We start from the raw sequence: 13,116 nt of genomic DNA, 5'->3' as shown, positions 1-13,116 counted from the left end.
GGATATGAAAACATTTTGTATATTTGCTGGTACAGAAAGAATACAAAAGAAAAAAATAATTCATTTGAACACAGGAGCTCTGGTCAAAGCAGAGGATCAAAGCATGTTTTTAGCAGCTATCTAGGGTCAATTAGGACTCCCGATTCAGAAGACACATTCAAACCCTTATCTTCGAAGTAGCCCACTTTCTATTCTCCCACAGTGTTTGTGTGTTCACTTTGCAGATGCTTGGACAAGCAGATAAAGATTTTAATGCAATTGCCAAAGGGGCTACCCATCACTGTCTTTCCAGCTGCACTGTCTCCACCAAGGGGTCACCCAAGCACCATCAGATTAATGTGGAGAGAAGAATAATGGACCATAAATATTTGAGGACCACCCAGCAAAAGTACAGGAAATCATCTATTACCCATTGTGCAGCCAAACCTAAGTAAAAGTTAGTTATGGAATTTGAGATAATGTTGAATTTCACTGTAATATCAAAGAATATAATTTGTAGCCCAGTTACTTGTGACATATAAATACACAAAATCTCCAAAAGGAGAAAATAAACGATAAATTTTCAGGACCTAGCAGGCCACCAAGTACAAAGTAAACGACTGATTTAGGTTGGTGATAGATGGTACCTCCCTATTTGCGACATGTATTAATCAAAAATTTCTCAGGAAGAAAAAAGGTTTGCAATTGGAAGATGCCATTAATTGCACATTTCATCTTGTTATTTAGAAGTAGACATTTCAATGCCTAAAATGAAATGTTCATATAAAATACATTATAAAGCACTTCATTTACAAGTTACTGTACATCTATATATCACTCTGAACTTCTCCATCACCCAGGAAACTACAAGAGCATTTTACAGATGAAGTCAAATCTAAAGAAATTTAGTGATTTTGACTGTCGGCCATGGGATTTGGAAAGCATGGGGTCAGGACTAGAACCCAGGTCCTCCAACTAGTATCCCCTCTTCATCATATACTCTTCTATTATGGAGTCATTATTCTAGGTGCAGCAGAGGTCAAGGCTGAGTATTATTAGCACAACTGTCCCCACAGAGCAGCTGGGGACACCAATCCAAGTAACACACCGAGCCAAGTTCAGGAGCATAAGCGCACGGGCATAGTGGCAGCCAGTCAGGTGCACTGGCTCCAAGGATCGCTGTTGAAGGGGGTTGTGGAATACGAGCCCTGAGGAACCCTAAATGACGCACTAAGGAGTGTGGGATTTATTCCATAGGTAATCAAGAGCCGTCAAAAGGGTTTTTAACGAGGGAGTGACGTAATTAAAAATGTTCCAAGTCTGGCCGGGTTGGAGCCTGGATTTCAGGGAGGAGAAGTGCTGCAGGGGGTGTGCAGGTAGGACAACAAATGGGAACAGCTCCCTGGGAATGTCTTCTATGATAGCTCAGGGCCAGCCTTGTCTTGCATTCTTCTAGAATGTGGACACTAACTCCTCCACTGGACTGTGAATCCTTTGCAGGAGCTCGTGTTTTATTTACCCTCATGTTCCCAGGCTGCATGGTATTGTGAGTAATCCTTTGCTAAAACTGCCTGCAAGACTTCCCCTCCTCCATAGTCCAACATAACATCAACAGGGACAAAGCTAATGCATCACTCTGCAGCCAAATACCACTTCTCTTCCCATTTTTCTCTCCTGATAAATACGACACTTCCATCCCTCGGGTTTTCCAAAATCTGGCTTTCATTTTAAATACTGACCTCTCCCTCATCTCCAGTCCCCACCCCGTTTGTTTTCTGGCCCACTACTTGGCTGGCAGGATCTTAGTTCCCCAACCAGGGAATCGAACCTGGGCCCATGGCGGTGAAAGCGCCGAGTCCTAACCACCGGACCGCCAGGGAGCTCTCCCCCAGTCCCCTTTCAGTTCATCCCTATGCAATGCCTCCCTTAGCATCCCTCATGTCTGTTCCCTTCACTAATTATGGTTTGATCAGAAACTCCTAACTATATCCCTGTCTGCAAATGTACCCCTTCTGAATTTGTCCTCAACACTCCTACCAGAGGCATCATTATAAAACGAAAAGATGCCTATGGCACTGCTTCAAACCCCTGGTTGGTCCGCCATTGCCCGGAGTACCCTGGACTACTAGCTGGAGTCCAAACTCTTCATCATCACACACACGCAAATCCTCTGTGATCTGACCCTTCATCTCTGACCTGTCATCTCCAATCACCCAGCCACAATCAGACGACCCACCTCGGCACTCAGGAGCAAGCCTTCTCCCACATGCCACACCTTAGTGCCCCCCACAAGCCCTCTCCCTGCCTGGAGATCTCTGGATTCATCCCATGTTTACCTTCTCCTCTTCCTAGAAAGTTTAACTCATACAGTCACCAACACTCACCAGGTCCTCAAGGCAGAAGTCATATGCCTCCTTTCATGAAAGCACTTCTATCCACTGCTTACCTTTGCAAGAGTTCTTATCATACTGTATTAAAGGCATTTATTTTCATGCTACTTTAGGGCAGGGATGCTGCCTAATTCCTTTCTCTTTCCTGTTTGTATTTAACAGGTACTCTTTAAACATTTATATGTATTAGTGCATACATATTTTTCAAAACTAGATGATTGAATGAACAAATGGATAAATGTTGACAGATTCTTTTCTTCTCTATCCTCAACGGTATGAATTCAGTAACACCTACCTATAGAATCTGACAGCAGACATTTGAGAGATATAGAAACACATACTTATATATTAAGGAGTGTGTGTGTGTGTGTGTGTGTGTGTGTGTGTGTGTTCTCGTATTTTAGAATCAATTTCATTATGATATGGTTACACTTTACACATAAAAAGCATCTTAGCATTTAACTCTGGATGTGAATATATATGTAGTAAGATTTAGAGCCTATCATTAAAATGTAAATCTCCACATTGCTTTAAATGAATTAGAAAAAACTTTCCTTTTATTGGTTTTATTTCTCTTCCTTAGATCAAAACTTTAGCCTCTACATTTTGAAAGCACAAGTTAGAGACGTCTTTGGTGAATGGGTTAACGTATAGCCATTGGCTTACCAACGGACCAAATGCCCAGTCTACCAAGATAGACTGTATTTGGTGGGGCTATTGGACAACTAAGGCTAATTAAGCCCATCACAGTAACTTTTAATGTTTTATTTTTCCCCCCTTAAAGCTTCAAATTGGATATTTGTTAAGTTACCTGGAAATAGTCTTAATAAAATACAATTGTACTGTTTTGAATAGTACAATGCCTGACACAAAGGACACTCTTGATAAACACTTGTTATTGTCAAATAACTCCTTCCTGCTTGATTATATAATCCCTGAGAGCAGGAAGTGTGCTATTAACAGTGCAGCCCATCCAGCCAACCACTCTGCTCAATGTTCGTTGAATAAGTGTGTGCTCATGGGCATTTGAAATTGGGCAAGACAGACACATTCTTCAAATGGTGTTTCTGTTGGTTCCATTACCTTAAGAATCGAGTTCATTGGTCTCTGTAGGTACCAGTCATTATTAAATTGAGCACTCTACTTGACTATTACGGGTACAAATCAAGTCCACGTGCACAAATGCTAGCTTCCATCTGGCACGAGAGACCTAAATGTGAAATCTGAGGTATTGTCTAAGGAGAAGTCAGCCTCAAAATCAGGGAATAGAAACAGTGATCCCTAAATGTTGTTTCTTCATCTGCAACGGTGTAAGTCACAAATAAGTAAAGTGAAGAGTATTATCACTGTTAACTGTTTCAGATCACCATCTGCAGAAAGAACACAACAGAATGGAAATTGCTTCTATAAAGTATTCAATACAATTTAAACATCTCATGATATGCAATGGGGCCCTCCAAGATGTGCCAGATGCTATTAAATACAGCATGCTCTATGGGAAAATCATGCAAAGTACATTCACCAATTGAATTCTACCGCAGGGCATAAAGGGCCGAATACATAAATGAACCCCCATTACTTTGGTATTTGGGCATTTTTCCTTGTAGCTTTCAGATACAGAACATGAAAAATAAAACTAAGAACAAACATAACGCCTTTATTTTTCAGTCAACAATATGTTTTCAAAGCATCCCACAGTTATAGCACAAAATACACCATAGCGTGTACCCATCTCATGTTTAACAAGAATGAGATTTGCTATTCACATTTATATTGGTTTTGCTTAGTACAGCAGCCGTGGGAATTGTTTACTGAAGAAGCCACAATGAGAAAGATGCACAGTAGCTAAAAATAATTATAGGCACCCATTCATCTGTTAAAACCATTTTAAAAGTCAACAGATGCTGATTAAATTCAGGGAAGTTCTTTAATCTGAATGTGGCAATTAACGTTTGCAAAACTTCTTCTGTTTTGAGGAGACTTTTCACTTTTTCCATATTATCCTTTTTTTAAAAAGTACCTTACCTACAAGATCCTTCAAGGCAGGGTTAGGTGAGGCAAGTATCATTTAATAGACAAACTGTGAACAGGAGGAAACTAAGGTTCCCAGAGATTGAGTGATTTACCCAAGGACACCAAGGAACAAGAACCTCACACCCAAGGGCTCTGCGTATACCTTTCCACCACACCCTGTATATTTTCAAACTCCCCAGGGCCTCTTCCAGAGCTGCCCAGGGAAGGAGGCAGTGGCTGGACTGGATCCACAGTCCCTCTACCCCTCAGGTCCCCAGGCTCTGAGTATAACTCTTTTATGTATCATTCACTTGAAAACAAAATCTTTCACTTAAAAGAAAAGTTACTTTTTTTAAGCTTAAAAGCCTAGTCACTAAACCCAGCTGCTATGAAAGCAACCTTAGTGTTAAGAATACAAAGTAGAGGAGGTCGGCGGGAAGATGGCGGAAGAGTAAGACGTGGAGATCGCCTTCCTCCCCACGGATACACCAGAAATACATCCACACGTGGAACAACTCCTACAGAACACCTACTGAAGGCTGGCAGAAGACCTCAGAGCTCCCAAAAGGCAAGAAACTCCCCACGTACCTGGGTAGGGCAAAAGAAAAAACAGAGACAAAAGAATAAGGACGGCACCTGCACCAGTGGGAGGGAGCTGTGAAGGAGGAAAAGTTTCCACACACTAGGAAGCCCCTCCGCGGGCGGAGACTGCGGGAGGCGGAGGGGGGAGCTTCGGGACCGCGGAGTGGTGCACAGCGACGGGTGCGGAGGGCAAAGCGGGGAGATTCCTGCACAGACGATCGGTGCCGACCGGCACTCACCAACCCGAGAGGCTTGTCTGCTCACCCGCCGGGGCGGGCGGGGCTGCGAGCTGAGGCTCGGGTTTCGGTTTTGGACGGAGCTCAGGGAGAGGACTGGGGTTGGCGGCTTGAACATAGCCTGAAGGGGTTAGTGCACCACGACTAGCCGGGAGGGAGTTCGGGGAAAAGCCTGCACCGGCCGAAGAGGCAAGAGACTTTTTCTTCCCTCTTTGTTTCCTGGTGCGCGAGGAGAGGGGTTTAAGAGCGCTGCTTAAAGGAACTCCAGAGACGGGCGCGAGCCGCGACTAAAAGCGCGAACCCCAGAGACGGGCGCGAGCCGCGGCTGAGGGCGCGAGCCCCCGAGACGGGCGCGAGCCGCGGCGGGAAGCGCGAGCCCCAGAGATGGGCGCGAGCCGCGGCTGAAACCGCGGAGCCCAGAGACGGGCGGGAGACGCTGGGGCTGCTGCTGCCGCCACCAGGGGGGCTGTGTGCGAGCACAGGTCACTCTCCGCGCCCCTCTTCCGCGGAGCCTGTGCAGGCCGCCACTGCCAGGTTCCCGGGATCCAGGGACAACTTCCCCGGGAGTACGCACGGCGGGTCTCAGGCCGCTGCAGCATCACGCCGCCTCTGCCGCCGCAGGCCCGCCCCGCACGCAGTGCCCCGCCTTCCCCCATCCCCCAACCCCCGGCCTGAGTGAGCCGGAGGCCCCGAATCAGCGGCTCCTTTAACCCCGTCCTGTCTGAGCAAAAAAACAGACGCCCTCCAGCGATCTGCGCGCAGGGGCAGGGCCGGGTACAAAGCTGAGCTCCTGTGAGCTGTGAGAGCAGGGAGGAGAGGGGGAGGTCTCTCCCGGCAGCCGCGGAGGCGGCAGATTGAAGCTCCACGATCAACTTGATGTGCCCTGCATTGTGGAATACCTGAATAGACAGGGAGTGATCCCAAATTGAAGAGGGGGAATTTAGGAGCGAGATCTGTGATTTTCTTCCCTTTTCCTCTTTTTGTGAATGTGTGCGTGTATGCTTCTGTGTGAGATCTTGTCTGTATACTCTTGCTTTCACCATTTGTCCTAGGGCTCTATCCGTCCATGGTTTTTTTTTTTTTTTTAAAAAAAAAATTTTTTTTTTAATAATTAATTTTAATTGTAATAACTTTATTGAACTTTACCTTCGTTCTTTCTTTCTTTCTTTCCTTCCCTCCTTCCCTCCTTTAGACAGCGAATCACCCCAGGTTGAGGGGGTGGTCTCTGGGAGCAGGATTTATGATTTTTCCCCCTTTGCCTCTCTTTGTGAACGTGTATGTGTATGCTTCTGTGTAAGATTTTCTCTGTATAGCTTTGCTTCCAACATTTGTCCTAGGGCTCTATCCGTCCATGGTTTTTTTAAAAAAAAAAAATTTTTTTTTTCTTAATAATTAATTTTAATAACTCTATTGTACTTTACCTTCGTTCTTTCTTTCTTTCTTTCCTTCCTTCCTTCCCTCCTTTAGACAGCGAATCACCCCAGGTTGAGGAGGTGGTCTCTGGGAGCAGGATTTATGATTTTTCCCCCTTTGCCTCTCTTTGTGAACGTGTATGTGTATGCTTCTGTGTAAGATTTTCTCTGTATAGCTTTGCTTCCAACATTTGTCCTAGGGCTCTATCCGTCCATGGTTTTTTTTTTTTTTTTTTTTTAAATTTTTTTTTCTTAATAATTAATTTTAATTGTAATAACTTTATTGTACTTTACCTTCGTTCTTTCTTTCTTTCCTTCCCTCCTTTAGACAGCGAATCACCCCAGGTTGAGGAGGTGGTCTCTGGGAGCAGGATTTATGATTTTTCCCCCTTTGCCTCTCTTTGTGAACACGTATGTGTATGCTTCTGTGTAAGATTTTCTCTGTATAGCTTTGGTTCCAACATTTGTCCTAGGGTTCTATCTGTTCTTTTTTTTTTTTTTCTTTCTAAATATTTTTTAGTACAATAACTATATTATACTTTATTTTATTTTTACTGTATCTTCTTTCTTTCTGTCTTTTTTCCTTCTTTCCCTCCTTCCTTCCTCCCTTCCTCCCTCCCTCCCTCCCTCCTTTCTTTCCTTCTTTGCTTCTTTCTTCCTTCCTTCCTTTCCTCCTTTCCTCCTTTCCTTCTTTCTTTCCTCAAACTTCTACTAGTTCTCTCTACATTTTCTCCTTCTTTCCCTCCTTCCTTCCTTCCTTCCCCCCTCCCTCCCTTTCTTTCCTTCTTTGCTTCTTTCTTCCTTCCTTCCTTTCCTCCTTTCCTTCTTTCTTTCCTCATACTTCTACTAATTCTCTCTACATTTTCTCCTTCTTTCCCTCCTACCTTCCTTCCTTCCTCCCTCCCTCCCTCCTTTCTTTCCTTCTTTGCTTCTTTCTTCCTTCCTGCCTTTCCTCCTTTCCTTCTCTCTTTCCTCAAACTTCTACTAATTCTCTCTACATTTTCTCCTTCTTTCCCTCCTTCTTTCCTTCCTTCCTCCCTCCCTCGCTCCCTCCTTTCTTTCCTTCTTTGCTTCTTTCTTCCTTCCTTCCTTTCCTCCTTTCCCTCTTTCTTTCCTCATACTTCTACTAATTCTCTCTACATTTTCTCCTTCTTTCCCTCCTTCCTTCCTTCCTTCCTCCCTCCCTCCCTCCTTTCTTTCCTTCTTTGCTTCTTTCTTCCTTCCTTCCTTTCCTCCTTTCCTTCTTTCTTTCCTCATACTTCTAATAATTCTCTCTACTTTTCCTCCCTTTTATTCTGAGCCGTGTGGATGAAAGGCTCTTGGTGCTCCAGCCCAGGAGGCAGGGCTCTGCCTCTGAGGTAGGAGAGCCAACTTCAGGACACTGATCAACAAGAGACCTCCCAGCTCCACATAATATTAAACGGTGGAAATCTCCCAGAGACCTCCATCTTAACACCAGCACCCAGCTTCACTCAACGACCAGCAAGCCACAGTGCTGGACAACCTATGCCAAACAACTAGCAAAACAGGAACACAACCCCACCCATTAGCAGAGAGGCTGCCGAAAATCATAACAAGGCCACAGACACCCCAAAACACACCACCAGACGTGAACCTGCCCACTAGAGAGACAAGATCCAGCCTCATCCAGCACAACACAGGCACTAGTCCCCTCCACCAGGAAGCCTACACAACCCGCAGAAACAACCTTAGCCACTGGAGACAGACATCAAAAACAACGGGAACTACGAATGTGCAGCCTGCAAAAAGGAGACCCCAAACACAGTAAGATAAGCAAAATGAGAAGACAGAAAAACACACAGCAGATGAAGGAGCAAGATGAAAACCCACCAGACCTAACAAATGAAGAGGAAATAGGCAGTCTACCTGAAAAAGAATTCAGAATAATGATAGTAAGGATGATCTGAAATCTTGGAAGTAGAATGGACAAAATGCAAGAAACAGTTAACAAGGACCTACAAGAACTAAAGATGAAACAAGCAACGATGAACAACGCAATAAATGAAATTAAAAGTACTCTAGATAGGATCAATAGCAGAATAACTGAGGCAGAAGAACGGATAAGTGACCTGGAAGATAAAGTAGTGGAAATAACTACTGCAGAGCAGAATAAAGAAAAAAGAATGAAAAGAACTGAGGACAGTCTCAGAGAGCTCTGGGACAACATTAAACGCACCAACATTCGAATTATAGGGGTTCCAGAAGAAGAAGAAAAAAAGAAAGGGACTGAGAAAATATTTGAAGAGATTATAGTTGAAAACTTCCCTAATATGGGAAAGGAAATAGTTAATCAAGTCCAGGAAGCACAGAGAGTCCCATACAGGATAAATACAAGGAGAAATACGCCAAGACACATATTAATCAAACTATCAAAAATTAAATACAAAGAAAGCATATTAAAAGCAGCAAGGGAAAAACAACAAATAACACACAAGGGAATCCCCATAAGGTTAACAGCTGATCTCTCAGCAGAAACCCTACAAGCCAGAAGGGAGTGGCAGGACATACTGAAAGTGATGAAGGAGAAAAACCTGCAACCAAGACTACTCTACCCAGCAAGGATCTCATTCAGATTTGATGGAGAAATTAAAACCTTTACAGACAAGCAAAAGCTGAGAGAGTTCAGCACCACCAAACCAGCTTTACAACAAATGCTAAAGGAACTTCTCTAGATAAGAAATGCAAAAGAAGGAAATGACCTATAATAACGAACCCAAAACAATATAGAAAATGGGAATAGGAACATACATATCGATAATTACCTTAAATGTAAATGGACTAAATGCTCCCACCAAAAGACACAGATTGGCTGAATGGATACAAAAACAAGACCCTTATATATGCTGTCTACAAGAGACCCACCTCAGACCTAGAGACACATACAGACTGAAAGTAAGGGGATGGAAAAAGATATTCCATGCAAATGGAAACCAAAAGAAAGCTGGAGCAGCAATTCTCATATCAGACAAAATAGACTTTAAAATAAGGACTATTAAAAGGGATAAAGAAGGACACTACATAATGATCAAGGGATCGATCCAAGAAGAAGATATAACAATTGTAAATATTTATGCACCCAACATAGGAGCACCTCAATACGTAAGGCAAATACTAACAGCCATAAAAGGGGAAATTGACAGTAACACATTCATAGTAGGGGACTTTAACACCCCACTTTCACCCATGGACAGATCATCCAAAATGAAAATAAATAAGGAAACACAAGCTTTAAATGATACATTAAACAAGATGGACTTAATTGATATTTATAGGACACTCCATCCAAAAACAACAGAATACACATTTTTCTCAAGTGCTCATGGAACATTCTCCAGGATAGATCATATCTTGGGTCACAAATCAAGCCTTGGTAAATTTAAGAAAATTGAAATTGTATCAAGTATCTTTTCTGACCACAACGCCATGAGACTAGATATCAATTACAGGAAAAGATCTGTAAAATATACAAACACATGGAGGCTAAACAATACACTACTTAATAATGAAGTGATCACTGAAGAAATCAAAGAGGAAATAAAAAAATACCTAGAAACAAATGACAATGGAGACACAACGACCCAAAACCTATGGGATGCAGCAAAAGCAGTTCTAAGGGGGAAGTTTATAGCAATACAAGCCCACCTTAAGAAGCAGGAAACATCTCGAATAAACAACCTAACCTTGCACCTCAAGCAATTAGAGAAAGAAGAACAAAAAAGCCCCAAAGCTAGCAGAAGGAAAGAAATCATAAAAATCAGATCAGAAATAAATGAAAAAGAAATGAAGGAAATGATAGCAAAGATCAATAAAACTAAAAGCTGGTTCTTTGAGAAAATAAACAAAATAGATAAACCACTAGCCAGACTCATCAAGAAAAAAAGGGAGAAGACTCAAATCAATAGAATTAGAAATGAGAAAGGAGAAATAACAACTGACACTGCAGAAATAAAAAAAATCATGAGAGATTACTACAAGCAACTCTATGCCAATAAAATGGACAATCTGGAAGAAATGGACAAATTCTTAGAAATGCACAACCTGCCAAGACTGAATCAGGAAGAAATAGAAAATATGAACAGACCAATCACAAGCACTGAAATTGAAACTGTGATTAAAAATCTTCCAACAAACAAAAGCCCAGGACCAGATGGCTTCACAGGTGAATTCTATCAAACGTTTAGAGAAGAGCTAACACCTATCCTTCTCGAACTCTTCCAAAATATAGCAGAGGGAGGAACACTCCCAAATTCCTTCTACGAGGCCACCATCACCTTGATACCAAAACCAGACAAGGATGTCATAAAGAAAGAAAACTACAGACCAATATCACTGATGAACATAGATGCAAAAATCCTCAACAAAATACTAGCAAACAGAATCCAACAGCACATTAAAAGGATCATACACCATGATCAAGTGGGGTTTATTCCAGGAATGCAAGGATTCTTCAATATACGCAAATCTATCAATGTGATAAACCATATTAACAAATTGAAGGAGAAAAACCATATGATCATCTCAATAGATGCAGAGAAAGCTTTCGACAAAATTCAACACCCATTTATGATAAAAACCCTCCAGAAAGTAGGCATAGAGGGAACTTTCCTCAACATAATAAAGGCCATATATGACAAGCCCACAGCAAACATCATCCTCAATGGTGAAAAACTGAAAGCATTTCCACTAAGATCAGGAACAAGACAAGGTTGCCCACTCTCACCACTCTTATTCAACATAGTTTTGGAAGTTTTAGCCACAGCAATCAGAGAAGAAAAGGAAATAAAAGGAATCCACATCGGAAAAGAAGAAGTAAAGCTGTCACTGTTTGCAGATGACATGATACTATACATAGAGAATCCTAAAGATGCTACCAGAAAACTACTAGAGCTAATCAATGAATTTGGTAAAGTAGCAGGATACAAAATGAATGCACAGAAATCTCTGGCATTCCTATATACTAATGATGAAAAATCTGAAAGTGAAATCAAGAAAACACTCCCATTTACCATTGCAACAAAAAGAATAAAATATCTAGGAATAAACCTACCTAAGGATACAAAAGACCTGTATGCAGAAAATTATAAGACACTGATGAAAGAAATTAAAGATGATACAAATAGATGGAGAGATATACCATGTTCTTGGATGGGAAGAATCAACATTGTGAAAATGACTCTACTACCCAAAGCAATCTACAGATTCAATGCAATCCCTATCAAACTACCACTGGCATTTTTCACAGAACTAGAACAAAACATTTCGCAATTTGTATGGAAACACAAAAGACCCCGAATAGCCAAAGCAATCTTGAGAACGAAAAAAGGAGCTGGAGGAATCAGGCTCCCTGACTTCAGACTATACTACAAAGCAACAGTAATCAAGACAGTATGGTACTGGCACAAAAACAGAAAGATAGATCAGTGGAACAGGATAGAAAGCCCAGAGATAAACCCACGCACATATGGACACCTTATCTTTGATAAAGGAGGCAGGAATGTACAGTGGAGAAAGGACAGCCTCTTCAATAAATGGTGCTGGGAAAACTGGACAGGTACATGTAAAAGTATGAGATTAGATCACTCCCTAACACCATACACAAAAATAAGCTCAAAATGGATTAAAGACCTAAATGTAAGGCCAGAAACTATCAAACTCTTAGAGGAAAACATAGGAAGAACACTCTATGACATAAATCACAGCAAGATCCTTTCTGACCCACCTCCTAGAGTAATGGAAATAAAAACAAAAATAAACAAATGGGACCTAATGAAACTTCAAAGCTTTTGCACAGCAAAGGAAACCATAATCAAGACCAAAAGACAACCCTCAGAATGGGAGAAAACATTTGCAAATGAAGCAACTGACAAAGGATTAATCTCCAAAATTTACAAGCAGCTCATGCAGCTCAATAACAAAAAAACAAACAACCCCATCCAAAAATGGGCAGAAGACCTAAACAGACATTTCTCCAAAGAAGATATACAGAATGCCAACAAACACATGAAAGAATGCTCAACATCATTAATCATTAGAGAAATGCAAATCAAAACTACAATGAGATATCATCTCACACCAGTCAGAATGGCCATCATCAAAAAATCTAGAAACAATAAATGCTGGAGAGGGTGTGGAGAAAAGGGGACACTCTTGCACTGCTGGTGGGAATGTGAATTGGTTCAGCCACTATGGAGAACAGTATGGAAGTTCCTTAAAAAACTACAAATAGAATTACCATATGACCCAGCAATCCCACTACTGGGCATATACCTTGAGAAAACCAAAATTCAAAAAGAGTCATGTACCAAAATGTTCATTGCAGCTCTATTTACAATAGCCCGGAGATGGAAAGAACCTAAGCGCCCATCATCGGACGAATGGATAAAGAAGATGTGGCACATATACACAATGGAATATTACTCAGCCTTAAAAAGAAATGAAATTGAGTTATTTGTAATGAGATGGATAGACCTAGAGTCTGTCATA

Source organism: Phocoena sinus, chromosome 12, assembly GCF_008692025.1.
Source record: "Phocoena sinus isolate mPhoSin1 chromosome 12, mPhoSin1.pri, whole genome shotgun sequence".
NCBI classification, from domain to species: domain Eukaryota; kingdom Metazoa; phylum Chordata; class Mammalia; order Artiodactyla; family Phocoenidae; genus Phocoena; species Phocoena sinus.
This window is presented reverse-complemented; position numbering follows the sequence as displayed.